The 26100-nt window shown below is 36.7% G+C and overlaps 1 protein-coding gene and 1 pseudogene across 2 annotated transcripts in view; one reads left to right on the forward strand and one right to left on the reverse strand.

Moving 5' to 3' along the window:
• LOC121025332 (uncharacterized) overlaps positions 1–26100 on the reverse strand; it is a 357007-nt gene that overhangs the window by 236901 nt on the left and 94006 nt on the right. The window lies entirely within an intron of this gene.
• LOC121025327 (natural resistance-associated macrophage protein 2-like) lies at positions 6218–24701 on the forward strand (annotated as a pseudogene).

Consider the following 26100-nt stretch of genomic DNA (forward strand, 5'->3'; position numbering starts at 1 on the left):
AAAATGAAAATATATCAAATATTAGAAATGAGGAGGGGAGAGGAGTAAAGAATAGGTTCAAAATTAAGCAACCATCAGCTTAATATAGACTGCTATATGCAAAAGATGTTATATACAACCTGAATGGTAACTCTAAATAAAAGACAGTAATAAATATGCAAAATATAAAGAGTAAAGAATTCAGGTATATCATTAAAGAAAGCCAGCAAACCGTGAAAAAGAGGAGAAGAAAGGATGACAGAAAAAGTACAAAACAACTAAAAAAAATGAACAAAATGGAAATAAATACATATCTACTGATAATTACTTTGAATGAAAATGGACTAAATGCTCCAATCAAAAGAGATAGGGTGACAAAATGGATAAAAAAAATACAAGACCCATCTATATGCTGTCTTCAAGAGAGTCGTTTCAGACCTAAAGACACCTGCATATTCAATGTGAAGGAACAGAGAATTACTTAACATGCAAATGCATGCCAAAAGAAATATTGAGTAGCCATACTTATACTAGACATGATAGACTTTAAAACAAAGTCTAAAAGTAGACAAAGAAGTACACCATGTAATAATACAGGGGACAATCCAACAAGAAGATATATCAAGTGTAAATATTTATGCACTCAAAATAGGAGAAACCACACTCATAAAACAGTTATAAACAAATGTAAAGGAACCAACTGATAATAACACAATAATACTAGGGGACTTTAGCACCCTATTTACATTGATGAAAATATCATCCAAACAGAAAATCAACAGGGGAACAGTGGCTTTAATTGACACACTGGAACAGATGGATTTAACAGATATATTCAGAACATTCCATCTTAAAACAGCAGAATACACAATGTTTTGAGTACCCACAGAACATTCTCCAGAACAGATCACATACTGGGCCACAAAAGAAGCCTAAACAAATTAAAAAATATCAAATACATACCATGAATCTTTTCTGACCACACACTATGAAACAAGAAATCAACCACAAGAAAAAAGTCTGGAGAGAATGCAAATACAAAGTGTTTAAATAACATACTACTAAACAACGAATGGGTCAACCAAGAAATCAAAGAAGAAATCAAAAATTACATGGAGAGGGCACCTGGGTGGCTCAGTCAGTTAAGCATCTGACTCTTGGTTTCAGCTCAGGTCATGATTTCATATTTCATGGGATTGAGACCCATGTTGGTCTCTGTGCTGACAGTGCATAGAGTGCTTGGGATTCTCTTTCTCCTTCTCTCTGTTCCCCTAACCTGCACATGCACTCTCTCTCCCTCTCTCTCTGTCTTTCAAAATAATTAAATAAATATTTTTAAAAATTACATGGAGAGAAGTGAAAATAAAAACACAACTGTCCAAACCCTTCAGGATGCAGCAAATGTGGTTCTAAGACAGAAATTTATAGCAAGACAGGAATAACTCAAGAAATAAAAATATCAAATAAACAACCTAACTTTAAACTGACAGGAGCTAGAGAAAGAACAACAAAACCCAAACCAGCTGAAGGAAGGAAAGAATAAAGATTAGAGAAAAAAAAAAAAAACAACCAAAAAACAAAACAAAACAAAACAAAACAAAACGGTATAGAAACTAAAAGAAAAAGAGAATACATCAATCAAGCCAGGACCTGGTTCTTTGAGAAGATCAAAAAAATTTATAAACCTAACCAGACTAATCAAAAATAGAAAAAAGGGAGAGAGAGAAAGTACTCAAATAAACAAAATCACCAATGAAAGAGTAGAAATAACAACCAATACCACAGAAATACAAACAATTGTAAGAGAATGTTATGAAAAATGACAAATTAGACAACCTAGAAGAAACCAATAAATTCCTAGAAATATGTAAACTACCAAGATTGAAGCAGGAAAAAAGTAGAAAACTTGAACAGACCAATTACCAGCAAGGAGACTGAATCAATAAAAACAAAACAAAACAAAACTCCCAACAAACAAAAGTCCAGAAGCAGAGGGCTTCACAGACAAATTTTACCAAACATTTAAAGGACAGTTAATACCTAATTTTCTCAAACTATTCCAAAAAAATAGAAGAAGGAAAGCTTCTGAATACATTCTATGAAGCCAGTGTAACCCTGATACCAAAACCAGATAAAGATAACCACACAAAAAAAGGGAACTACAGGCCAATATCTCTGATGTACATAGACTCAAAAATACTCAACAAAATACCATCAAAATAAATCCAACGGTATGTTAAAAAAATCAATCAATATGATCAAGTGGGATTTAATCCTGGAATGCAAGAATAGGTCAGTATTCACAATATAATAAATGTGATACATTACATCAATAACATGAAAAAACATATTATCATTTCAATAGAGGCAGAAAAAACATTTGACATAGACAACATCCATTCATGATAAAAACCATCAACAAAGTAGATATAGAGGGAACACCGCTCATCATAATGGAGGCCACATATAAAAAACCCACAGAAAACATTATACTCAATAGGAAAAACTGAGAGCTTTCCTCCTAAGGTCAGGAACAAGAAAAGCAAGTCCACTCTCATTACTTTTATTCATAATAGTTCTGAAAGTACTATCCACAGCAATCAGACAATGAAAAAAAATGTGTCCAAATTGGTAAGGAAAAAGTAAAACTTTCACTCTTTGCAGATGGCATGATACTCTATATAGGATATCTGAAACACTTCACCAAAAAACTACTAGAACTGATATAGAATTCAGTGAGTCTCAGGATACAAAATGCAGAAATTTGTTGCAGTTTTATACATTAATATTGAAGGAATATAAAAAGAAATTAAGAAAACAATACTATTTACAACTGCACCAAAAATAATAAGATACCTAGGAATAAACCTAACCAAGCAGGTGAAGTACTTGTACTCTGAAAGCTATAAGTTATAACATTGAGGAAAGAAACTGAAGATGACACAAAGAAATGGAAAGACATTCCATGCTCATGGATTAGAAGAACAAATATTGTTAAAATGTCTATACTACCCAAAGCAATCCACACATTTAATGCAATCCTTATAAAAATATCAATAGCATTTTTCACAGAACTGGAACAAAAAATCTTAAATTTTATATGGAGCCACAAAAGACTGTGAATAGCTAAAGCGATTTTGAAAAAGAAAAGCAAAGCTGGATGTATGACAATTCTAGATTTCAAGTTACTATTACAAAGCTGTAGTAACCAAAACAGTATGGTAGTGGCACAAAAATAGACCCAGAGATCAATGTAATAGAATAGAAAACCCAGAAATAAACCAACAACTATATGGTCAATTAATATTTGACAAAGCAGTAAAAAATTAGTAATGGGAAAAAGATAGTTTCTTCAATCAATGGTTCTGGAAAAACTGCAGCTACATGCAAAATAATAAAACTGGACTGCTTTATTACACCACCCACAAAATAAACTCAAAAGGGATTAAACACATAAATATGAGACCTAAAACCATAAAACTCCTAGAAGGGAGCATAGGCAGCAATGTCTTTGACATTAACCATAGCAACACTTTCTATGTATATCTCCTGAGGCAAGGGAAATAAAAGCAAAAATATACTATTGGGATTACATTAAAATAGAAAGCTTCTGCACAATGAAGGAAACAAACAATAAAAATAAAAGGCAACCGAAGGAATTGGAGAAAATATTTGCAAATGATATATTGGAGAAAGGGTTAGTATCCAAAATATATAAAGAACTGATACAATTCAACACCCAGAAAACAAATAATCCAAAATGGGCAGAAGACATGAAGAGATATTTCTCCAAAGAAGACATACAGATGGCTAACATAAACATGAAAAGATGCTCAGTATTATTCATCATCAGGGAAATGCAAAACAAACTACAATGAGATATCACCTCACACCTATCAGAATGGCTAAAATCAAAATGAAAAGACATGTGTTGGCAAGGACGTGGAGAAAATCGAACTCTCTTGTACTTTTGTAGGAATACAAACTGGTGCAACCACTGTGGAAAACAGTATGGTGGTTACTCAAAAATTTAAAAATATAAGCACCCTATGATACAGTAATCACACTACTGGGTATTTACAAATAATATGCAAAAACACTAATTCAAATGAATACAATCTCCCCTATGTTTATTTACAGCAGCATTATTTACAATAGACAAATTATGGAAGTATACCAAGGTCCACTGATAGATGAATGGATACAGAAGAAGTGGTATATATATATGCAATGGAATATTACTCAGCCATGAAAAAAATAAAATCTTGACATTTGCAACTACAATGATGGAGCTAGAGTGTATAACGCTCAGTGAAATAAGTTAGTCAGAGAAAGGAAACAAGTACCAAATTTGAAATTTCATATGTGAAATTTAGTGAACAAAACAAAGGAGCAAAGGGGAAAAGAGAGAGAGGGGGGGAGAGAGAGAAATAGACTCAACTATAAAAAAAAAAAAAAAAAAAAAAAAAACTGATGATTACCAGAGAGGAGGTAGGTTCAGGGATGTGTGAAATATGTGATGAGGATTGAGGAGTGCAATTGCCATTATGAGCACTGGGTGATATATGGAACTGTTAAATAACTATATTGTACACCTAAAACTAATAGAACACTGAGTGTTAGTTATACTGGAATTACAATAAAAATTTTTTAATTTTTTTTTCAACGTTTATTTATTTTTGGGACAGAGAGAGACAGAGCATGAACGGGGGAGGGGCAGAGAGAGAGGGAGACACAGAATCGGAAACAGGCTCCAGGCTCTGAGCCATCAGCCCAGAGCCCGACGTGGGGCTCGAACTCACGGACCGCGAGATCGTGACCTGGCTGACGTCGGACGCTTAACCGACTGCGCCACCCAGGCGCCCCTACAATAAAAATTTTTAAATGTGGTGTACCCAAAAATATGTTACAATCTACTCCTGGGTGTGATGCTGTGAATATTGTTGAAATGACAGTAAAATATTTAAAATATTACATGAACTTAGTTGATAGAGCAGTGGCAAGGTTTCAGGGAATTGACTTCAATATTGAAAGAAGTTCTGTGGGTAAAACGCTATCAAAGATATTGCATACTACAGAAAAAAAATTTCATGAAAGGAAAAGTCAATTGATGCAACAAACTTCATTAATGTCTTATTTTAAGAAATTGCCACAGCCATTCCAACCTTAAAAAGTTGATCAATCAGCAGCCTTCAAAACTGAGGCAAGATTCTCTACTTATAAAAAGATTATGACTTGCTGAAAGCTCTGGTGATTATTAGCATTCTTTAGCAATAAAGTATTTTCAATTAAAATATGTACATTGTTTTTAGGACATAATGCTATCACACACTTAATACAGTATAGTGCAAAATACCTTTCATATGCAATGGGAAACCAAAGCATCTATTTGACTCACTTTATTGTGATATTTGCTTTATTGTAGTGGTCTAGAACCAAACCCCCAACATCTTCCACGTATGTCTATTGGACGTAGTGAATTTTAAATATAATTTATTTCCAATTCAGTAGGTGGGAGCCCAAGTACAATGTATTGTTTTACACTCAATGTTGGGCTGAGAACCAGGGCAAGTATTAAGGAAACTGCTATAAGTAAACACAATCCAAAACATTCAACTTCCTAAAGTGGATTGTACTAAAGCCATCAAAAATCAGCAAATGGTGCTTAATCAGGAAACAGAAGTGTTTGTAGAGCTAAGCATTGAGCCTATGCAGCCATCAAAATGTGAGTGAGAATATTTCTAAGGAGAAATGTAGGCCAAATATGTTCTATAGAAGAAATTGATATAATGACAAGAATTGATTAATGTAAATAAGAAAAAAAGTAACACGTAGAGAAGATATGGATTAAGAGAGAATCGAGGAGTCTGAGAATGTCCTGGTGTCTGGTCAGGTGGTGGGGCCTGCTCGGTTTATAAAAATACAGCCTTGATGGAGTGATATCCACAAGATGGATGAACAAGATGTCCTTCACTCATATACCACTTCATCAACAATTATTTTATATACATCCACGGACAAGATTGCCTTTATGGGAGCTTTGTGATGCAGACAGAACATTATGAAACCCAGGTCAGTCCAGGACCTACAAGAGTCATATTGAGGAGGCAAAAGGCAGGCCCACACCCAGGTGGTGGACTCATCAAACATAGTTCTGACTTCAGACACAGAATTAGCTTTATACCCTTGAGGACTTGGCTAAAGCTGTATTTACCTTTGATATGGGCAACAGTACCATATGCGAAGGGGTCAGAAGGAATCATGCCCATCTGTGCTTTGTGTAATAGGTATACAGAGGTTGGTCCTGGGTGTGGATCCTGAAGTGGCTAGTGAACCAGTTCCAGTCCCTCTTGGCTTCAGTCTGAAAGCCCTGGAGGTAAGCTCACCAAATTCAGTCTAAATGTAGATTCCATAATGGCTCTAGAACCCTCTAGCTTCAGTCTGCAAACAGTCCTGGTAGCACCTAGTGAGAAATATTCCTAGTTGTAACCCCAGAGATCTTGAAATGGCCCTATACTTTGCTCTATCCCCATCAATACCACAGTCTACCAACAGACATGCCAGCCATGGTACCAGGCAGGACGCACTCATGTATGTAACTCTGGAGATACTAGAAAGGTCCAGATACATGGCTCTAACCCCCTTCCAGACACAATCTACAAGCATTCCTGTTAACCCAGAGACCCACTGGGAGACAATCTTGTCTGCAAGCCAGATCCTAAAATGGGCCTTATACCTGGCTCCAGCCACAGTCCACCCGCAGACATGCTAGCCCAGGGACCCAGCAAGAGATATACCAGTTTGTTTCCCCAAGGATCCTAAAAGGATCCCCTATTCAGCTCTGTCCCCTACTAGCCACAGTTCATGAGTAGTAATGTCTCAGGAACCCAGTGAGAGACACTCCCGTCTATGCTCCTGTAGATCCTGAAAAGGGGCCTAAACTCAGTAACAACCCCTCTCAGCTTCAGTCTATGAGCAGTCCTTATAGCATAAGGATTAGGCGGGCAACGCACATGTATATCCCTCAGGAGTACCTGAAACAGACCTCTACTAGGCTCCAGCCCCTCCAGTTATAGTCAGGGAACAGTCCTGCCCACCTTGGGAAATATTCAAACCCATGTCTCAAAAATATTGAGGTTTGCAAACCTCAATATTGGTTGTGAAACCTGAAACAGCCACAGGGCTCAGTTCCAGACCTTCTCAACCATAGCTTAGGGCCAGTGCTTCCCATGCAGGTATCCATAGAATGACCAGAAACAGAGTCCCTCCCAGGGATTTAGCACAAGTCACAAATGTCTGCACATCTGGTAATAGGCCCATTCTCTGAGGAACCAGCTGTTGACCCTGAAGCAGATCCTTGTCCCAGTGCCACCCTACTGAACAATGTACTAAAGGTACACTTATCTACCAGAGACATAATCCATGCTATTCAGAGCCCCTGGTAACAAGCTTAATCAATGGTGGAATGCACTGTAGACCTAAAGACAGTTTCATAATTAGCTCCAACACAGTGCAACTGTGAATCTGGAGATAATGGTATCAGAAGGGGGAACTAACAGGAGGTCTTTACCTATGGACCAGTCTTAGAAAGTGCAAAAGGTGGGAGGAGCCAAGATGGCAGAACAGCATGGAAGCTTTTTGTTGTGTCTCACATTCATGAAATACAGCCAGACCAACACTAAACCATCCTACACACCTAGAAAGTTATTGGAGGATTAACACAGCAATATGCACAACCTGAACCACAGCATTCAGTAGGTAAGCGGTGCAGAGAGCTGAACTTGGGGAATGAGAAGCTGCAAAAGGTAGGGAACCCCTTTTGTGGGCAGAGAGAGGATGGAGACTGGGGAGGGGAGCATACCGGAAAAGCACCCCTCCCCAAAAGCAGCTAGAGAGAAAGTGGAAAATTGGAAACAGCCACAGGGACTAAACTAAAAAGGGATAGAGGAGAAAGGAGAAAGGAGAGGGTTTAAATTCCATCAAGACTGTGAACAAGGGGAGTGCAAAGGCTGCAACTCTGCAGCTCGATACCTAGCGGTGCTCTGTTGGGAAGGGCGAATCCCCAGGAAGAGTGGGGTCCGAGAGGTTCTCAGGCCACATGGGGACAAGCGGTTCTGCTGTTGGAAGGACATTTGGTAAAGACTGTTGAAGCCACCTGGTCCCAGCAGACCCCGGAAGGCGACCACATTCCCTGGTGCTGGGGCAAGGTCTTTGAGGGTGAAGCCTGGTACCAGATGTGTGTTGTGATTTTCCATAATCCCTGAAACGCTGATGCTACACTGTTTCATGAACTTTTGCTGGGGCGGGCTGGCACCTGGCCACGGTCTCGGGGCACTGGCAACAGCAGGGTCCAGCGGGCATTCCTGGGTGCAGCCAACATTTGGTCATTGCTCATTTGGCCATTGCTCAGTGAGACCCTCCCACAGAGGGGGGGAAGGAATCAAAGCCGCAGTCCTTCAGAAGTAGGGGGCCAGGGAAAGCAGCTGCATCTCAGACAAAACTTGGGGGAGAGGTACTGCCTGGGGCCTGGTCACGGAGAGTGAAAAACCAGGGGATGGACAAGAGCTGAAGACAGGACCAGTGCACGCTTGCTGATCCAGGAGAACAGACTGGGTAGCTGGGTGGTGCCGTTTTCACTGCTCCCACGCATGCACATAAGCACCTATGAGCACTGCAACAATCCACCCCTGTAGGCTAGCAGGGCCATCTAGTGGAGAGCGGAGCTGTTACACTGAGCCCCACCAGTGGGGCCAACTGGTCTTCAACTTCACTCTTCAACTGGGCCAACTTCGCTCTTCAAGAACACAAGCCTCACAGCCGGCTTAGCTTATGGACTATAAAGGGCTACATAGACTGACTTCTAGGGGAAAACAAAGCAATTTCAGTCCTACTTCAATCGGTTAGCAGGTTCATCTATTCAATTTTTTTCTTTTTTTTTTCTTTTTCCTTTTCCTCTTTTACAATTCTTTGCTTTTTCTTGACCACAGAAAAAGAAAAAAATCATTTTTATTTTCAATTTTTATTAAATATATCTTTCTTTAATTTTTATTACTATATTTTTTACTTTTGTGTACATTTTCTCAAATTCCACTTTACTTCCATCATTTGATTTTAGTCTACTTGAGTAGACTAAATTTTCAAACAATTTCCTTTTTTTTCTTTTTTTGTCTTTTTCATTTCTTTTCCTTGAATGCAGAAAGAGAAAAAATTCATTTTTACTTTCGATCTCTTTTAAAAATATTTTTATTTAATTTTTATTACTATATTTTTTTGCTTTTATGTAATCTTTTTCAAATTCTATCTAACTCCCATCATTTTATTTTAGTCTACTACAGTGCATTCACTTTTTCAAATTTTCAAATGATTTCTTTTTTTCTTTTCTTTGTTTTTCTTTTTGTTGCTTTTCTTTTTTCTTAAATACAGAAAATGAAAAAATTCATATTTATTTTTAATTTTTATTAAAAATATTTTTCTTTAATTTCTTTCTACTATATTCTTTACTTGTGTATATTTTTTCAAATTCTATTTTACCCCCATCATCTCATTTTAGTCTACTTCAGTGTATTCATTTTTTCAAATTTTCAAACGATTTCCTTTTTTTTCTTCCCCCCTTTTTCTTTTTTTCTCTAATCTGTCAAACCACTTTAAACACTCAGACCAAAACACACCTAGGATCTAGCATCATCTATTTGACTTTTGTGTGTATGCGTGTGTTTTAATTTTTAATTTTAATAGTTTTTTAATTTTAATTTTTAATTACAATTTTTCTACCTACTTATCCTTTTGTCCCTTCAAAATGACAAAATGAAGGAATTCACCCCAAAAGAAAGAGCACAAAGAAATGACAGCCAGGGATTTAACCAACACAGATACAAGCAAGATGTCTGAACAAGAATTTAGAATCATGATAATAAGAATATTAGCTGAGATCGATAATAGATTAGAATCCCATTCTGCAGAGATAAAATAAGTAAAAAAATAGCTAGAATGAAATTAAAAAATGCTATAAATGAGCTGCAATCATGGATGGATGCAGCGGTGGCAAAGATGGATGAGGCAGAACAGAGAATCAGGAATATAAAGGACAAACTTATGGAGAATAATGAAGCAGGAAAAAAAAGGAGGGAGATTAAAGCAAAAGAGCACTATTTAAGAATTAGAGAAATGAGTGACTCATTAAAAAGGAACAAAAACAGAATCATAGGGGTCCCAGACGAAGAAGAGAGAGAAATAGGGGTAGAATGGTTATGTGAGCGAATCATAGCGGAAAACTTTCCTAACCTGGGGAAAGACACAGACATCACCATCTGGGAAGCACAGAGGACCCCCATTAGAGTCAACAAAAACCAACCATCAACAAGGCATATCATAGTCAAATTCACAAAATACTCAGGCAAGGAGAGAATCATGAAAGTAGCAAGGGAAAAAAAGTGCCTAACCTACAAGGGAAGACAGATCAGGTTTGCAGCAGACCTATCCACAAAAACTTGGCAGGCCATAAAGGAATGCTGGGATATATACAGTGTGCTGAATCAGAAAAATATGCAGCCAAGAATTCTTTATCCAAGAAGGCTGTCATTCAAAATAGAAGGAGAGATGAAAAGTTTCCCAGACAAACAAAAATTAAAAGTTTGTGACCACTAAACCAACCCTGAAAGAAATTTTAAGGGGAACTTTTTGAGGGGAGAAAAGATATATATATGTATATATATATATATATATATATATATATATATATATACACACACATATATGTGTGTGTGTGTGTGTGTATATATATGTATGTGTGTATATATATATGTATATATACATGTATGTGTGTGTGTATATACCAAAAGCAACAAAAGATTAGAAAGGACCAAACAACACCACCAGTAACTCAAACTCAACAAGTATCATAATGGCAATAAATCCACATCTTTCAGTACTCACTCTAAACATCAACGGACTCAATGCTCCAATCAAAAGACATAGGGTAACAGAATGGATAAGAAAAGAAGATCCATCTATATGCTGTTGTAAAGGAGACCCACTTTATACCTAAAGACACCTTCAGATTGAAAATACGGGGATGGAGAACCATCTATCATGCTAGTGGTCAACAAAAGAAAACTGGAGTAGCCATACTTATATCAGACAAATTAGACTTTAAAATAAAGACTGTATCAAGTGATGCAGAAGGGCATAATATCATCATCAAGAGGTCTATACACCAAGAAGACCTGACACTTGTAAATATTTGTGCACCAAATGTGGCAGCACCCAAATATATGAAGCAATTAATCACAAACATAAAGAAATTCATTGATAGTAATACCATAATAGTAGGAGACTTCAACACCCCACTCACAGCAATGAACAGATCATCTAATCAAAAAGTCAACAAGGAAACAATGGAGTTGAATGACACACTAGACCAGATGGACCTAACAGATATATTTAGAACATTTCATCCTAAAGCAGCAGAATACACATTCTTCTCCAGTGCACGTGGAACGTTCTCCAGAATAGACTATATACTATGACACAAATGAGCCCTAAGGAAGTACAAAAAGATTGATAACATACCATGCATATTTTCAGACCAAAACACTATGAAACTCGAAATCAACCACAAGATAAAATTTGGAAAGGTACCAAATACTTGGAGACTGAAGAATATCCTACTAAGGAATGAATGCACTCGCCAAGCAGTTAAAGAGGAAATTAAAAAGTATATGGAAGTCAATGACAATGATAATACTACAAACCAAAACCTCGGGGATGCAACAAAGGCCGTCCTAAGAGGAAAGTATATAGCAATCCAGGCCTTCCTAAAGAGGGAAGAAAGATCTAAGCTATATAATCTAACCTTATGCCTTAAGGATCTGGAAAAAGAATGGGAAATAAAACCCAAAAGCAGAATTAGACAGGAAATAATAAAGAGAAGGGCAGAAATTAATGCTATCAAAACAAACAAACAAACAAGACAAAAACAGAACAGATCAATGAAACCAGAAGCTGATTCTTTGAAAGAATTAACAAAATTGATAAATCCCTAGCCAGTTTGATCAAAAAGAAGAAGGAAAGGATCCAAATGAATAAAATCAAGAAGGAAAGAGGAGAGATCACAACCAACACAACAGAAATAAAAACAATAATAAGAGAATATTATGAGAAATTATATGCCAATAAAATGGGTAACCTGGAAGAAATGGACAAATTCCTAGAAACATATACACTACCAAAACTGAAACAGGAAGAAATAGAAAATTTTCATAGACCAATAACCAGTAAGGAAATCAGATTAGTAATCAAATATCTGCCAAAAAACAAGAGTCCAGGGCTAGATGTTCTTCGAGAGGAATTCTACCAAACATTTAAAGAAGAGTTAACACCTATTCTCTTGAAATTGTTCCCAAAAGTAGAAATGGAAGGAAAACTTCCAAACTCTATGAAGCCAGCATTACCTTGATGCCAAACCCAGGAGGCGACCCCACTAAAAAGGAGAACTATAGACCAATTTCTCTGATGAACATGGATGCAAAAATCCTCAACACGATATTAGCTAACTGGATACAACAATACATTAAAAAAAAATTATTCACCACAACTACACGGGATTTATACCTGGGATGCGGGGCTGGTTCAATATCTGCAAAACAATTAACATGATTCATCACATCAATAAAAGAAAGGACAAGAACCATATGATCTTGTCAATAGATGCAGAGAAAGTATTTGACAAAATACAGCATCTTTCTTGATACAAACACTCAATTAAGTAGGGATAGAAGGTGCATACCTCGAGATCATAAAAGTCATATATGAATGACCCAACTATAATATCATCCTCAATGGGGAAAACTGAGAGCTTTCCCTGTAAGGTTAGGAACAAGACAGGGATGTCCCCTCTCACCACGGTTATTCAACATAGAATTGGAAGTCTTAGCCTCTGCAATCAGACAACACAAAGAAATAAAGGCATCCAAATCAGCCAAGAGGAGGTCAAACTTTCATTCTTTGCAGATGACATGATACTCTATATGGGAAACCCAACAGATTCCACAAAAAACTGCTAGAACTGATTCATGAATACAGCAAAGTTGCAGGATATAAAATCAATGCACAGAAATTGGTTGCATTCCTATACACCAACAATGAAGCGACAGAAAGAGAAATCAAGGAATTGATCCCATTTACAACTGCACCAAAAACCATAAAATACCTAGGAGTAAATCTAACCAAAGAGGTGACAAATCTATACACTGAAAACTATAGAAAGCTTATGAAAGAAATTGAAGAAGATGGAAAAAAATGGAAAAAAATTTCATGCTCCTGGAGAGGAAGAACAAATATTGTTAAAATGTCGATACTACCCAAAGCAATCTACATATTCAATTCAATCCCTATCAAAATAACACCAGCATTCTCCACAGAGCTAGAACAAATAATCCTAAAATTTGTATGGAACAAGAAGAGATCCTGAATAGCCAAAGCAATCTTGACAAAGAAAACCAAAGCAGGAGGCATCACAATCCCGGACTTCAAGCTATACTACAAAGCTGTAATCATCAAGACAGTATGGTACTGGCACAAGAACAAACACTCAGATCAATGGAACAGAATAGAGAACCCAGAAATGCATGCACAAACGTATGGCCAACTAATCTTTGACAAAGCAGGAAAGAATATCCAAAGGAATAAAGACAGTCTCTTCAGCAAGTGGTGCTGGGAAAACTGGACAGCGACATGCAGAAGAATGAACCTGGACCACTTTCTTATACCATACACAAAAATAAACTCAAAATGGATGAAAGACCTCAATGTGAGACAGGAAGCCATCAAAACCCTCGAGGAGAAAGCAGGCAAAAACCTCTGATCTTGGCCTCAGCAACTTCTTACTCAACACATCTCCAGAGGCAAGGGAAACAAAAGCAGAAAGGAACTACTGGGACCTCATGAAAATAAAAAGCTTCTGTACAGTGAAGGAAACAATCAGCAAAACAAAAAGGCAACTGACAAAATAAGAGAAGATATTTGCAAATGACATAGAAGATAAAGGGTTAGTATCCAAAATCTATGAAGAACTTGACAAACTCAACACCCAAAAAACAAATAATCCAGTGAAGAAATGGGCAAAACACATGAATAGACACTTCTCCAAAGAAGACATCCAGATGGCCAACCAACACATGAAAAAATGTTCAACATCACTCATCATCAGGAAAATACAAATCAAAACCACAATGAGATACCACTTTACACCTGTCAGAATGGCTAACATTAACGACTTAGGCAACAACAGATGTTGACGAAGATGCAGAGAAAGAGGATCTATTTTGCATTGTTTTTGGCAATGCAACCTGGTGCAGCCACTCTGGAAAACAGTATGGAGGTTCCTCAAAAGACTAAAAATAGAACTCCCCTACAACCCAGCAATTGCACTACTAGGTATTTATCCACAGGATACAGGTGTGCTGTTTCCAAGGGACACATGTACCCCCATGTTTATAGCAGCATTGTCAACAATAGCGAAAGTATGGAAAGAGCCCAAGTGTCCATCGATGGATGAATGGATAAAGAAGATGTGGTATATCTATACACAGTATTACTTGGCAATCAAAAAGAATGAAATCTTGCCATTTGCAACTATGTGGATGGAACTGGGGGGTATTATGCTAAGTGAAATTAGTCAGAGAAAGACAAAAGTCACAAGACTTCACTCATATGAGGATTCTAAGAGACAAAACAGGTGAACAAAAGGGAAGGGAAGCAAAAACAATATAAAAACAGGGAGAGGGACAAAACAGAAGAGACTCATAAATATGGAGAACAAACTGAGGGTTGCTGTAGGGGTTGTGGGAGAGGGGATGGGGTAAATGGTTAAAGAACATTAAGGAATCTACTCCTGAAATCATTGTTTCAGAATATGCTAATTTTGAAGTAAATTTTTAAAAATAAAAAAATAAAATAAAATAAATGAAACTGCAAAAGGTGTTTGATACCAAAAATGCAAATACACTAATGCAAAGCTATATGGATCACAATCAGGCAAATGTGACACCACTAGAAGAAACTAATAAAACTTCAGTAACCAACCCTGAAGATACGGTTGTCTATGATTTGTGTGACAAAGAATTCAAAGTAACCATCTTAAATTAATTCAGTGAAATGCAAGAGAACACAGACAACTGAATGAAATCAGGAAAACAATAAGCAAACTGATAATTTTAATAAATTAATATAAACTATGAGAAGGACCAAATAGAAATCCCAGAGCTGAAGGATACAAAGACAGAACTGAAAATTTCAACAGACAGCTTCATTAACAGCCATGATCACACAAAAGAATCAGTGAAGTTGAAGACAGACCATTTGAAATTATCTGGTTAAAGAAACAAAAAGAAAAAAAAAAAATAGAAAAGAGTAAGAAAGCCTGCATGAATTATGAGACACCATGAAATGAATAAAGAATCACATCATGGGAATCTCAAGAGAAGTGGAGGCATAAAGCTTTTTTAAAGAAATAGTAACTGAAAACTTCCAAAATTTTGGAAGTCATAAAACATCAAGGTACAGAAAGCTCAAAACCCTAAGCAAGATCAGTCTAACAAAGATTACTCTGAGACACATGATAATCAAAATGTTAAAAGGCAAAGGCAACGGAGACTTTTGAGATCAGCATGAGAAAAATGACACAATACAGTAGGAAACCATCATAGGGTTATCAGTGGGTTTATCTGCAAAAACCTTCCATGCTAGAAAAGAGTTGGATAGTATATTTGAAGGGCTGAATGAAAAATAAAACTGACAATTCATAATACTATACCAGGCAAAACTGACCTTCATAAATGAATGAGACAAAAAGATATTCCAAAACAAAAGGTAAGAGAGATTATCACCACAGTCCTCCTTAAAATAAATCTCAGAGAGCCCTTCAAGTTGAAATAAAAGCATGCTAAGTAACAACATGAAAACATATAAAAGTATAAAACTCATTGGTGAAGGTAAATATATAGTCAAATTCAGAATACTCTATCAATTGAGAAGTGATATCAGCAAGAAGGTAACATAGGTCATTCCTGACTTTTCTCCCACTCACAAGAACAACTAACAATTACTCATGAACAAGACACCACTGAGAGGTTCCTAGAACACAGGGGTCAGGTGGAAGCATCCCCCTTCACCAAGAGACCAAGACAGACTGCATTAGAAGGGCAAAAGAAATTGCTACACAGTAACCACAGAGCACCTCACACGGGCCAGCACAGAACCATGTGGAGAGGTCTCCCCTGAGCCTCTAGTTTCTCCATTGGGAAAAGGGAGCCCAGAGGAGACAACCAGTGTCCTCAGCATTTTGAGTAACTTCATGGAAGCCTGTAGTCTAGTCTCGCCCTATAGAAATTACAGGGGAATCTTCAAGGCTCAGCCACTGTGAATCTGCGAAGGAGAAAGGAGAGGGGCTTGAAGTATACAGCACATGGATCTTGACAGACCAAGTTTATAATTACAGTGCCCAAGTAGTAATCCCAACCAAGCGGCTTTGTGCATCTGCAGAATCAAGTCAGTGACACACTCTGACCAAGGAACTCACTGGGATGCAAATATTCCTGACTCAGGTCTTCAAACAAGGAGTTTTGCTGGTCCTAGAGTTTGGTTTGCCTATGCATAGGCAAGGAGCTGAGTCATAGCCCCATCTGATGGTTAGAGTGTTTCCCAGACCCATCTGGGCAAAGATACTGGTTAAAGCACCTGAAAGCTGAGTAAACAAAAATATTCAAGCTTAGAAGTGAGTGGGTAGAGATGATCACCCCCAGAACAGTCCCTACTGAGCATGGAGTGTTCCTTTGCTATAACCAAGCAGAGATTCATTCATAGTGAAGGCTGAGAATACCTTCTGACCCCTCCTGACCCAAAAACCTCTTGAAAAAATTTGGGAGTTGCCTGGAGTGGCTCCTCCCCATCCTGTTCCCACAAAGGAACTAAAACAAAGCCCCAACCACTGTGATTCTTGGGCCTTATTAAGGACTGCCAAGAATACCTAGAAGCTGTGCAACCAGCAGTACTCAACCAAGACGCAGGCAGGCTATGCTGATCACACTCAAAGCAAAGCCAATACCAAGTTTTTCTGCTACACCCAGGCAGAGGGATTAATGCATAGCCAGAATACCATAATACTTTAATGGTGCTATGTAAATCACGTTTGTTTATAGTATAAAAGTTAAAAAGCAATATTCAAAACAACTATAGACTCTAATTTTTTTAATTTTATTTTTAATTTTTTTTAATTTACATCCAAATTAGTTAGCATATAGTGCAACAATGATTTCAGGAGTAGATTCCTTAGTGCCCCTTACCCATTTAGCCCATCCCCCCTCCCACACCCCCTCTAGCAACCCTCAGTTTGTTCTCCATATTTATGAGTCTCTTCTGTTTTGTTCCCCTCCCTGTTTTTATATTATTTTTGTTTCCTTTCCTTTGTTCATCTGTTTTGCTTCTTAAAGTCCTCATATGAGTGAAGTCATATGATGTTTATCTTTCTCTGACTGACTAATTTCACTCAGCATAATACCCTCCAGTTCCATCCACATAGTTTCAAATGGCAAGATTTCATTCTTTTTGATTGCTGAGTAATACTCCATTGTATAGATATACCACATCTTCTTTATCCATTCATCCATCGATGGACATTTGGGCTCTTTCCATACTTTGGCTATTATTGACAATGCTGCTATAAACATGGGGTTGCATGTGTCCCTTGGAAACAGCACACCTGTATCCCGTGGATAAGGGCCTAGTAGTGCAATTGCTGGGTCGTAGGGTAGTTCTATTTTTAGTTTTTTGAGGAACCTCCATACAGTGAAGAAATGGGAAAAAGACATGAATAGACACTTCTCCAAAGAAGACATCCAGATGGCCAACCGACACATGAAAAAATACTCAACATCACTCATCATGAGGGAAATACAAATCAAAACCACAATGAGATACCAACTTACACCTGTCAGAATGGCTAACATTAACAACTCAGGCAACAACATATGTTGGTGAGGATGCAGAGAAAGAGGATGTCTTTTGCATTGTTGGTGGGGATGCGAGCTGGTGCAGCCACTCTGGACTCTGATAATTTTTTTACTAAAGCCAGAATATAGACAGATGTAAAGTGTGACATCAGTAGCATAAAATATGTGGTGAGGAAATGTAAGAGTGTACCGATTTTATATGTGATTTGAATGTAAGTTGTTATCAGATTAAAATATACTGTTGTAAGATATTTTATGTAAGCTTCATGGTAACCATAAAGAGAAAAACCTACATTGGATACACAAAAGATAAAAAGACAAGAATACAAGCATAGTATTATAAGGAAGACAGAAAGAAAGGAATAAAGAAATGAAATAACTAAAAAAGCCAGAAAACAATTCACAAAATGGCAATAGTAAGTCTTTACGTATCAATAATTACTTCACATATAAATGTACTAAATTCTCCATTCAAAAGACACAGAGTGGCTACAAAAGAAATACGTGTTGGCAAGGATGCAAAGATAAAGGAACCCTCTAGCACTGCTTGTAGGAATGCGAACTGGTGCAGCCACTGTGCAAAACAATATGGAGGTTACTCAAAAAATTAAAAATAGAGCTACACTATTATCCAGTAATTGCACTACTGGGTATTTACCCCAAAATACAAAAACACCAATGCAAAGGGATATGTGCATCTCTATGTTTATTTGCAGCATTATTTACAATAGCCAATGTATGGAAGCAGCCCAAGTGCCCATCCATAGATGAATGGATAAAGAAGTGGTATATATATATATATATATATATATATATATATTTATATATATAATGCAATATTATTCAGCCAAAAAAGAATGAAATCTTGCTACTTGCAACAACATGGATAGAACTAGAGAGCATAATGCTAAGTGAAATAAGTCAAAGACAAATATCATGATTTCACTCATGTGGAATTTACTAAATGAAACAAAGGAGCAAAGGAAAAGAAAGATAGAGAGAGACAAATCAATAAACAGATTCTTAACCATATAGAACAAACTGATATTTACCAGAGAGGTGGTGGGTGGGGGGATGGGTAAAATAGGTGATGGGAATTAAGAATTACACTTATCATGATGAAAAAAATAATAAAAAAAATAAAAAAATAATCAGTGGGGAAAAAAGACAGAGTGGCTAAATAGATTAAAAAACAAGTTCCTAAATCTGATCCCTCTAAGATACTTAAAAATAGCCTGAAAGTAAAGGGATGGATGGAAAAAAGATATTCCATGCAAACAGTAACCTAGAGAGGAGAAATGGTAATATTTATGTCAGATAAAATATTTTCAGTCAAAATTTTTATGAGACAAAAAAGATACTATATAGTGAGAAAGGCATCAATTCATCAAAATAATATAAAATTATAAATATATATGCTCCCAATATTGGAGCACTGATATTTAAAGCAAATATTAACAGAACTAAAAGGTGAAATGGACAACAATAGAATAATAGTAAAAGACTTGAATATCCTACTTTCATCATTAGACAGATCATTAAGAGAAAATTAATAGGGAAATTGGGGATCTAAATAACACTATAAACCAAATGGACTAAACAGACATACACAGAACATTCTGTCCAACAGCACCAGGAAACAAATTCTCAAGTATAAACAGAACATTCTTCAAGATAGATCATATGTTTGGCCACAGAACAAACATTAACAAATTCAAAAAAGATTTAAATCATATCAAGTATCGTCTTTAGCTATAATGGTATGAAACTAGAAATCAGTAACAGGAGAAAAACTGAAAAATTTTAAAAATATATGTAAATTAAAAAACATACTCTTGAATGAACCATTAATCAAAGAAGTAACCAAGAGGGAAATTAGAAAGTATCTTGAGACAAACAAAAATAAAAGCACAATATACTAAAATCCTTGGGATACAGCAAAAGTAGTACTGAGGGGAGCATACAGTAACAAATGTCTACTTTAAGGAAAAAAAGAAAGATACAAAATAAACACTCTAACTGTATAATTCAAGGAATTAGAAGAACAAACTAAGCCCAAAGTTACTAAGTCCAAAGTTATAAATTAAGTATTAAATCATATGATCCTCCCAATAAGTACAGATAGTTTTTTCACAGAATTCAATATTACTTCTTGTCAAAAGCTCTTAAAACTTTGGGCATAGAAAGACCATACCTCCATATTAAAAAAGGCTATATATGAAAAACCCACAGCTAACATTTTACTCAACATTGAAAACTTGAAAGCTTTTCCTCTAAAATCAGGAACAATGATGTCCACTCTTGACCTTCTTTTTCAACATAGTACTAGAGTTGGTGTTAGCTCCGGGATGTGGAGTGGGCGCTGTGGGAGATCCTGTCAGGTGCTTGCAGAGCTGAATGTTATTCTAAGAACTTGGGAATTCAGGCTTCCACTGTGGTGTTAGGTACTGATTAGAAGATGCCAGATGATGGGAGTGCCTGGGTGGCTCAGTCAGTTGAGCATCCAAGTCTTGGTTTCAGTTCAGGTCATGATCTCATGGTTTGTGAGTTTGAGCCCAGTCGGGCTCTGCACTGACAGTGAGAAGCCTGCTTGAGATTCTCTCTCTTTCCTCCTCCTGCATGCTCTCTCTCTCTCTCAAAAACAAACAAATAAACAAACAAACAAACAAACTTAAAAAAAAAAGATGTCTGATGATGATGCTTCTGGAGACCATGGGGTGTCTGCCAGTCTTGGTACCCTCAGCCATGTCTACAATAATGTGTTTCTTCCCCAGTCCACCAGGCACTCACAAGAGTCATTCATCACCTACTTTGATGGGAAGATCACCATTCCTGAGGAATAGTATTCTTGTTTTAACTTTCATAAACTCTGCGCTTTCATGGGACCCAACTTTCTCATGAGCACTGCCTATTTGGATCCAGGAAACATTGAATCTGATTTGCAGTCTGGAGCAGTGGCTAGATTTAAGTTGTTCTGGGTTCTTTTGTTGGCCACCATCATGGGACTCCAGCTCCAGCACCTTGCAGCTAGATTGAAAGTGGTCATGGGGTTGCTGAAGTGTGTCACCATCAGTATCTCAGGGTCTTATAAATTATCCTATGGCTAATGGTGGAGTTGGCTATTTTTTGCTCAGACATGCAAGAAATTATTGAATCAGCCATTTCCATCAATCTTCTGTCTATAGGAAGGTATCCTCTATGGGGTGGAGTTCTCATCACCATTGCAGATATCTTTGCATTTCTCTGGACAAATATGGCTTATGGAAGCTATAAGCATTCTTTAGACTTTCTCATAACTATTATGGCTCTCACATTTGGATACATGTTACAGTTAAACCCAGCCAGAGCCAGGTACTCAAGGGCATATTCCTGCCCTCCTATTCAGGATGTCACCTCCCACAGATTGAGCAGGCTGTGGGCATCGTGAAAGCTGTCATCATGACACACAATATGTACCTGCATTCTGCCTTAGTCAAGTCCAGAAAGGTAAAATAAGCCAATAAGCATGAAGTTCAAGAAACTAATATGTACTTTTTCATTTAATCTTGCATTGCTCTCTTTGTTTCCTTCATCATCAACATCTTTGTTGTCTGTCTTTGCTGAAGCAGTTTTTGGAAAAAAAAAAACTAGGTGGTTGCAGTCTGTAAAAATAACGGCAATCCCCACACTGCCCTTTTTCCTGATGATAACTCAACACTGGCTGTGGGCATCTGTAAAGGGGGTGTTGTACTGAGATGTTACTTGGGTCTGCTGCACTATACATCTGGGTAGTGGGGATCCTGGCTGCAGGACAGAGCTCCATCATGACAGTAACCTATTTTGGCCAGTTCATCATGGAAGAATTCCTGAACCTAAAATGGTGACACTTTGCTCGAGTGATTCTGGCTCACTCTACTGCCATCATCCCCACTCTGCTTGTTGCCATCTTCCAAGATGCAGAGCATCTAACAAGGATGAAGGAGTACCCTACAATCCAGCAATTGCACTGCTAGGTATTTACTCAAAGAATACAAAAATGCTAATTCAAAGGGGTACATATACCCTGATGATTTAGCAGCATTATCTATAATAGCCAAATTATGGAAACAGTCCAAGTGTTTATATACATACATATACTGTGGAATATTACTAGTCATAAAAAAGAATGAAATCTTGCCATTTGCCATGATATGGATTGAGCTAGAGAATATTATGCCAAGAAAAATAAGTCAGAGAAAGACAAATACCATATGATTTTACTCATATGTGGAATTTAAGAAATAAAAGAAATGAACATGGTGGGGGGAAGAGAAACAAACCAATTAACAGAGTATTAACTATAGGGAACAAATTGAGGGTTACTTGAGGGGAGGTGGGCTGCTGGATGGGCTAAAGACGTGACAGGTATTAAGGAGGGCACTTGTTGTGATGAGCACTGGGTGTTATACATAAATGATGAATCACTAAATTCTCCACCTGAAAGTAACATTACACTGTATGTTAACTAACTGGAATTTAAGTAAAAATTTTGGCAAAAATTTAAAAAAAATAACAAAGTTGAAACCAGTCCTCTCACAACTAAAAAAGAAAAAAAAAAAGAATATCTGAAATCAAATCTGTAATCCCATGATATCACCAGCCTGGATTTTACAACAATAGTTCAACTAATAGGAAAACTGATATGTTTTATGCAGTGAAAAAAAAAAAATGTGTACAACACTGTAAGATTTTGCTCCTTACTGCCATCTATGAATTTAAAGTTGAATTTACAACCCGTACAAATCTTCAAATTGGTAATGAGTTTGTATTTCCATGTGCAACAAGAATTTCATTTAATTCATCTCTCTCATTGACATTTGAAATACTTGTAAATTTTGTGACTCAGCCCTGTATCCTACATGCTTCAACATAGTAACAGGAATCATTCATTCATTTATTTACAGAAGCTAAGCTTATAAGTTATTTCTATATATAATGTGGAAGATGCATTCCTACTGTGCTTTAATCAAGATGCAGGCCTCAGTCAACCAACTCCAGTACTACTAAATAGCAATTTGGTTAGCAACTCCCTGGAAAAAATAGATAAGTATAATCCTTACAATGTGTGGCATGAATTGTCACACACAAATAGAAATAGTTACTAGGGAAGCATCATTATATATGAAGATGCTGGAAAGAAGCTACATCATTGGACTGTTGTAAAGATTCATTAAGACTGGTACACATAGTGTTTAAGATCGTATCAGGTATATAGTAAACTTGTAATAAATGGTGCTAGTATACTGTGCTTGTTAATACTCTTCTGCTCCATTTAGCCAACCAGATAGTTTTTAAAAGCCTGAAGTTCTTTTTAAGCTAGTTATTATAAAAATCACAACAGTAGTTGGTTAATAACTGACATAACTTCATAAAATTTACTACATACTAACTTTATAAAATTTACTGTATTATTAGTATATTAGTCTATTAACTAATTAAATATGAAATATATTTTATAAGTAAAATTAATGTCCATTGGTAAGTATAATATGAATCTGTCATTAAAGAGAATTCAAAATTACAAAAAATAATAAAAACTATTTAAAAATTAAAAAAAAACAAAAAAATAAATAAAAATTAAACAGATTCTTAATTACAGATACAATCTGATGGCTACCAGAGAGGGTGGTGGGGAGAGATGTTAAGTAGATGATGCAGATTAAGGAGTGTACTTGTGATGAGTACTGGGTGATGCATGGAGTTGTTGAATCACTATATTTTAAACCTGAAACTAATATAAAACTGTATGTTAACTAACTGAAATTAAAGTAAAAAGTTTAAAAAAATCAATAAAAGTATTCTCTGGAAATCAACTGACTATATGGAATTTACAATAAAGAATACCATGCATTTAATTATTTTATTTTTATTTAAATTATTTTTATTTTAAATATTATTTTCATGCCTGTTTTTCCAGACAATAGTTGAACATTTACTAACACAACACCGCTTCATAATTTCATTTTGCTTAGTCAATTTTCATTCATTCTGCTAAAACATTTAGACTTTATGTCTTTGTGGGAGGATGGGTTAAATGGGTGATGGGTACTAAGGAGGGCACTTTTTTGGGATGAGCACTGGGTGTCATATGTAAGAGATAGATCGTTGGGTTCTGCTCCTGAAGCCAAGTATGTTAACTAACTTGACTAGAAACAAAAAATAACAAAAAACAGTTAGACTTTAGTACATAGATGCAGAAAGCAGTAAATACAAAACCCCTGCCATCTAAAAAGGGCACAACATCCAAGGATAATAAGAATCTTGAATACTTTGACATGTGATGAAAGGAAAGGTAATGATGTTTCTTTTTTCTTCTCTGTTAAGTGTGGTGATAACCAAAACATGAGGGGAAATAAATCTATAAAACGACTTTTTAAACAAAGCCCAACAGTAGTCTGTTCAGGCCTTAAGAATCAAGGGGTTAGGACTCTCTGTATTAGACCATAACCCTCCACAACTTCTATCCATAGAAATCCAAAGCATTACAGACACCTACAATGACACTCCAGGCTAGTCCTTTCTTTACATCCTTCCAGAAAAATTATAGCCTTTCATTATCTCTCAAACATATGTAGTGCTCTCCAATCTCTGTTCCTTGCTCAAACTTTTTTTTTTTTTTTTTTTTTTTTTTTTTTTTTACTTAGGATAATCCCTCCTTACAAACTCCTAGTTGAAGAGTGTTATCTCTTGTATACCTAGAGGGACTTTGTCATCAATTCTGAATATACTTATCTATATGTTGTAAGGCTTATTGTATTAGTTAAAAAAAATAAGACTCTTCATGGTCCAGTCAAATACCTACAAATTCATATATTATTTATGTATGTTTATTCCTTCAGACAAATTCTTGCCCCTGTCTAAATGAGAAAAGTTAGGAAAGTATCTGTAAAGCATTTTGTAAGCCTGTACACACACACACACACACACACACACGCACATGCACACACACACACACATATGTATTTTGCAGATGGTAAAGCTTATATGTGTAAGCTGATAATATTATTGCTTTTATTGTTACCATCACAATTTTTCAAGATGGCCAGCCTCCTTTTCTTTTTATTCTTAACACCTATTGTTTTTGACCAACAACAGCAGGAGGATTTAATTGCCTGAAATAAAGTAGAAAAGTCAGGAATGCCGCAGGGTGCCTGAGTGATTCAGTCAGTTAAGTGTCTGACTTTGGTTCAGGTCACTATCTTGCAGTCCCTGAGTTTGAGCCCTGCATCAGGCTCTGTGCTGACAGCTCAGAGCCTGGAGCCTGCTTCAGATTCTGTGTCTCCCTCTCTTTCTGCCCCTCCCGCTTGAACTCTGTCTCTCTCTCTCTCTCTCTCAAAAATAAGTAAACATTAAAAAAAAATTTTAAAAAGTCAGTAATGTTGGAAAATGAATTGGAGAACTAGCATTAAAGGTAAGCCTTTAAAAAAAAAGAGAAGCATCAAATTAACAAAGAACTTTTTAACATTTTAATTCATTTTTAGAAAGACAGAGTGTAAGCGGGGGAGGGGCAGAGAAAGAGGGAGACACCAAATCTGAAGCAGGCTCTGAGCTGTCAGCACAGACTGCAACATGGGGCTTCAACCCACGAACCATGAGATCATGACCTGAGCCAAAGTCTGCCACTTAACTAAGCCACCCAGGTGCCCCAACAAAGAAACTTTAATAATAGCAGTCTTATTTTAATCAGTTAGGTTTTTGCACAAGGTTGTGTTTTAGGATAATGCCAAAGAAAGATTATTATGGATAAACTTTGTAGTGTGGATTGGAACAGAGAGCCAGGAGACTGTGAGTTAGAGCCAATACTACTATGGAGAAGGAGAAGGAGAATAAGGAGGAGGAGGAGGAAGAAGAGGAGGAGGAGGAAGAGGAGGAGGAGGAGGAGGAGAAGAGGGGGTGCCAGTGCCAATGGAGTGGAAAGAAGAGATGGAAGAAGGAGAGAAATAGCAACTACAGCTAATATTCAGCACTATATATAAAAACGAAAGCTAATTATCTCAGGTAATATTTACAACAATTTTAGCATTGTCGTGATCTCCATTTTTCAGATAAAACAAGAGAAGCTCTGAGCCACTGAGTAATGTGTGCAACATCATAGCTA

This window comes from Herpailurus yagouaroundi, unplaced genomic scaffold (assembly GCF_014898765.1).
Source record: "Herpailurus yagouaroundi ecotype Mexico unplaced genomic scaffold, PumYag 67623, whole genome shotgun sequence".
Lineage (NCBI taxonomy): Eukaryota > Metazoa > Chordata > Mammalia > Carnivora > Felidae > Herpailurus > Herpailurus yagouaroundi.